Source organism: Apium graveolens, chromosome 6, assembly GCF_009905375.1.
Source record: "Apium graveolens cultivar Ventura chromosome 6, ASM990537v1, whole genome shotgun sequence".
In the NCBI taxonomy this organism is placed as follows: domain Eukaryota; kingdom Viridiplantae; phylum Streptophyta; class Magnoliopsida; order Apiales; family Apiaceae; genus Apium; species Apium graveolens.
Window position 1 is genome coordinate 227,477,535 of NC_133652.1, and position 5,485 is coordinate 227,483,019.

The window sequence follows — 5,485 nt, forward strand, 5'->3', positions numbered from 1 at the left end:
GCGGAGGAGTTTACTACCCTACTCACATCATGGTTGAGGGTCGTATATACTATGACCCGTTTGGACTTTGAGTCCAAATCAACCAACAAATATATCAACCTCATGACATTCCAAATGTCAATTTATGATGATCTTGCTTTCGAGCAACAGACGGATCTCTAGTTTTTCCAACTGGAGACCATACTGGAATAAGAATGCAGGGTAGAAGAGGCTGAGCAACGTCGTCTTCAAGCTCTGGAATTGTAAGAGAATATAATTTCTCTTGCATCCTCCATCTCGCGAATTTATCATCATAAAGCTATGAAGAAACATGAGGCTGTAAAGAAGTTGAAGACGGAATAGTTTCTAGGAATAGATTCTAGCTTTTAGAAGTTAGGACTATCTTATGATTCTGTTTGGTACTCATCTTTTGTTATGAATGAAACTATCTTTCTTAATTTCTCTTAAAAGTATGATGCATGATTAACTGTTCCTCTATTCTTAAGCACTGTATAAATTGTGACTGTTCATCTCATGTTTTACAATGCATGTTTAAATCTGAATATTTCAATAATGCATGTGAAATTAATTTCTCCTTGAGTTATTATGACAAATGTAGAACAGATACAAAATATGAAGGAACAATTGGTATCACATAAATGATTGAGGAAAGGTTTAATGCTAATCTCATGAAAAATATGATACTTGGGTGTTTTTGTCTAACAAAATACCTAAATAAATATATTTTTTTTCTTTAAAAAAAATCCTGACACTATGGAACAGGACACATCCAATCCTTTTCCTGACCACAGTGTTCATTTTTCTTTCCTTAAATCGAAACAGAAGCCATATCAGGTGTCTCCCAAAAGACACCTGTTGTAAAAAGAAAGAAAGAATTGGCTAAGAGAGCTACAAATTCTGGTGTATCTAAGTCAAAAACTGAATTAAAACAAATTCCTCATTCTTCTAAACCTTTAGAATATGTCAAGAGGAAACTTGTGCTTGCTGGATTAGAATCAGATTCAGATGAGGACAATTCTACCTTATCTTCTAAATTTTCAAACATTATATCTGGTTCTTCTCCAAGACCAGTTGTACTACCAACTGAAGAGGGAAAAGCTACTGATGTTGTTCAAAGTGCCAGAAATTCTGATGCTGGTACAAGCCCAAGGCCAAAGAAAAGAAGACTGGTCAAAGCTTACTACAATCAGAACTTGCTCAAGATGAAGCAGGAACTTGCTGAGGAGACATGGGGGCATTTACACCAAATCCTGATGCACCTATGATTTTGTCTAATTCTCCTGTCAAGCAGCAAAGTAAGAGAGCAAGATCTCTCATGAACAAGTTGAAGAGAGTGTCAAGAGGCTACAAGGGAAAGGTCTTTTCCCTAGATCAAACACACAAGAACCTATATTTCAAAGGGATACAACTGCTACAACTCCTGATCCAATACCACAAGAACCTGCACCTCAAAGTGGTGTAGCAGATATTGATGAACAAGAGCCTCTTGGTGAAAAGTCCATTCAATAATGGCATAATGAAGAAACTACCAGAATTCATGCAAAAGTCTCTCAGATCAAGGACTTCTCTAGGTAATTTGATCCTGAAAGATTCATTCAGACATCTACTTTTCAAGAAGAGCCTACTCAGGAGTTCAATATTGCACTTGTGGAGAAGAGTACACAAGAACCTGGGTGTCAAAGTCATCCAGCAACTCTTGATTCTCTATCCACACAAGAACCATTGCATCAAAGTTGCAATAAAGGCTTCCCTCATGCTGCAGTTACTCTGATAATAGATGCTAAAGGCAGAATTTACCCATCACCACCATCTGCTAATATTTTATCAGTACTTCCACTGAATGTATGCACAGAAGCTGAATCTTCAGACTCACAAGGTATAAATACTAATTTCACTTTATCAGCATTTACTTTAAATATTGATTTTGTCTTATCAGCATTTATTGTTCATATTATAAATCCTGTTGGTATGATTATATCTAGACCTTATTTAAGGACTACCTCTAGTTGTATGACCACATATCACCTTTCTTTAGCCACCTCAAATTTCTGTAGGACAAATTATCGGAGCCTTTTTTGTGAGTTGTGTGAAAAGATTTAGAGAAAAACAGAATTAAAGAGAGGCAGGATCCTTCCTGGAAAAAAGGAGAGGTAGATGAGAGTCAGGATTTAGTAATCCTTGTGAGGAAACTCTAACTATTGAAAGTTATGAGCTGAGTGGTGTGAGGAGTAGTGAGACTACTTAAAAGAATATAGAGATTAAGTGTTACTTGTTATATTTTACAGGTGCACAGAGTACAAAAGAAACAGCTACTGAACAACAGTCTGTTGACCCTCAGATAAACTCTAATGTACCAAGTTCTGATAATCTCCCTACAGGTCTAAGTATTGATACTTTCCTGCAGTCCATTCAATCTACTATTCCATCATCTGCTGCAATCCCTGTTTTTGAAAAATAGTCGATTCACTCTACTACTCCATCACCTAATATTCTCCATGTTGTTTCTGAAGATGTAGTAGCACAACAGTCCATTCATAAAGATCTATCCACTACAGAGTCACCAGCACTCCACATGTACTGAGGTTCTAGAGGTAAATCCTGAAGCTCCGGTTCATCTATCTATAATTCTTGAAGATGTGGAGCTAACTGCTGATGGTATGGAAGTTTCTGAAGCAACTGGATCACATACAACTCCAAATTCTGATTCTATCTTAAATGCTGAAGATAGAGATGAAGTTCAGCAGATTGTTCAAGATCCAGTTGTAAATGAGGAATCTAATGATGGTGAAGAAGCTGATACTTTAAATGTTCTTATAGATCCTGAGGATGATCTATTCTTCCCTGAAGATATGCCTAAACATATGAGGCAATAAAAGCTAAAAGAGCTAGATGCTAAGAAGAAGCAGGATTATTTTGATGATATCTGGAATGCTAAATGGAAAGATGCTACATATCCTATTTCTGAAACCAATACTCTTGAACATTTGGAAACAGATAAACCGAGAATTCAAAATCCTGACATGTTGAATCACCTAAACGAATCTATTTTGATAGTAAGATCCTTGCATATAGCTGATAAGTGGATTTTATATCTACTTGGAACACTTCATTTCAGGCTTAAGTTGGTGTTTTGGACTCAAGTTGTTAGTATTTTGATGTATTTTTGTGTTTTTGCATCTCAGGCACTAGTTGGAGGAAGAATGGAGCTTTTATTGAATATATGCTGAAAAGAGATCAGAATTGGAAGCCTAGGCCATTCTCAAGTTGTAGAGAATCTCGTTAACTTCGCGTGGACAGCTTATTCATCAAATTCTGACGAGTGGAGCAAATGTTACAGCAAAAAGAAGAAAATTCAGAATTCCAACTACAGAAGCACGGCACACCCGCGCTGAAACAACAGAAGCACGGTGCGCCCGCGCTGAGAAGTGGGGCGGCCGTGCTGGAACCGCAGAAACAGAGCGCGCCCGCGCTGGGATAGCGCGCGGCCGAGCCAAGTCATTTTCACAAAATCCTGATTCAAGTCTGATTTTGAGAGTCCGGAAGCCCAGAATGACCAGAAGCCTATATATATCAATACAAATACGTTTTTAACAAGAAGGAGGCCTGGGAGAGCAATAAGAAGACCTAGAGAGCACAAGACGACTATGGAAAAGAAGACTTTTGTTTACTTTGATTTAGGCGATACTTGGATGCTTGTTTTCGATTTGTCTTTGAACCCTAGTACTCTTATATTATTTATTATCATGCTTTCATTGAAACCCATGGTGATGATGAGTTCAATCATGAACTAATCATTATCGTGGGGTTCTAACGGATTTACTTATGGATTTCTTTAGTTAATTTGTTCTGATATCTTGGTGTGTGGTGATTGATTGATATCATAGTATTGGTTGTGCTTATTCTTCTTATGTGTGTAGCTAACATATAAGATAGCGTGTTAAACTCTATTAAAGCGACAATGAATATAGAGATTTAGAACTTGCCATGCTAGCATAGGTTCATGTATTTGTTATGCATGATTCGTAGGTAATTTTAACCATCTTACTTGCCCTATGTAATTATGATAAATAACTTACGCATTAAACCGTTATGTTTTCAATTCTTATAGAAATATAAGGACTAAGCATAATTGGTGTCTATTCAACTTCTATCTCTTTTGTGGATGCTTGGTAGTAGGGTATTCGTACAACAAAAGTTGGTGTTTACTAGTTTCGTGTTATCTGATTAGTGTCATCACCATTACATGCTAAGGTTAAGAACAAAAAGGCTATTGAATGAATTATTTAATGAAGTTAGGATCCCATGTTTGTCATATATAGTAATGCAACCTCAATTCTCTTTGTTAATTTTATTTAGTATAATCTCTTAGTTTAATTAAAACCCAATTTGTTATTTGTCTTAGCATTGAGCGATAACCATACATTGTTGCATAGGTGCATAAATTGAACTTAACCTAAACCAGTCTCTGTGGGAACGAATCTAATTTATATCTTATACTACTTGTGAACGCGTATACTTGCATGAATTTTAGCGCGTGTTTTCGCCCTAACAAGTTCTTGGCGTCGTTGTCGGGGACTCGGTGTTGTTAATTTTTAGTTTATGTGCTTATCATCAGTGGTCATTAAAGTTCACTGACTCGTATTCTTTTACTTTCACAGTTTATTTATTTATGTTTCAGGTACTCATTACAATGGGAGATCCAGCAGCACGAACGAAAGCCTTGATGGATTTTTCTCAACCCAAGATCAATGACATTCAATCTAGCATTATCAGGCCAGCTATCACAGCTAATGCCTTTGAGATCAAGCCTGGCATAATTCAATGGGTGTAGAATTCAATCCAGTTTGGGGGTTCTTCAATGGATGATCCCAATATGCACATTAGGGATTTCATTGAGATCTGCGACACCTTTAAGTTCAACGGTATTTCTGAAGATGCTATGAAGCTGAGACTATTCCCATTCTCTCTGAGGGACAAGGCTAAGAGCTGGTTACACTCTCTACCGGCTGGTTCGAATACTACTTAGGAAGATCTTGCTTAAAAGTTTATTACTAAATTCTTCCCTATGGCGAAGATAGCTACACTCAGGAATGCTCTCACTCAATTTCCGCAACAATCGGGAGAATCTTTGTGTGAAGCTTTGGAGCACTACTAGGAGATGCTTAGGAAGTGTCCTCATCATGGAATGCCTAATTGGATGATCATCAATTACTTTTATAACGGTTTGGGAGCACAGTCAAGACCCATGCTCGATGCAGCATCATGTGGAGCATTATGGGCAAAGAGCTATGAGGAAGCTTATGATCTAATTGAACTGATGGCTGCTAATGAATATCAGTATCCAACTCAGAGATTGCCATAGGGCAAGGTGGCAGGAGTTCTTCAAGTGGATACAGCTACGGCTATCACTGCTCAACTAAAGGAGTTGTCTATGAAGATCGATTCTCTGGCTAACTATGGTGTTAATCAGATTACCAGTATTTGT

At 37.4% G+C, this 5,485-nt stretch overlaps 1 non-coding gene across 1 annotated transcript; it reads right to left on the minus strand.

Annotated features, from left to right (window-relative positions):
- Window positions 1–5,080: 5,080 nt before the first annotated feature.
- LOC141669997 (small nucleolar RNA R71) lies at window positions 5,081–5,187 on the minus strand. The gene has a single exon (XR_012554249.1). It is a non-coding gene; the product is annotated as a small nucleolar RNA R71 (small nucleolar RNA).
- Window positions 5,188–5,485: the final 298 nt, after the last annotated feature.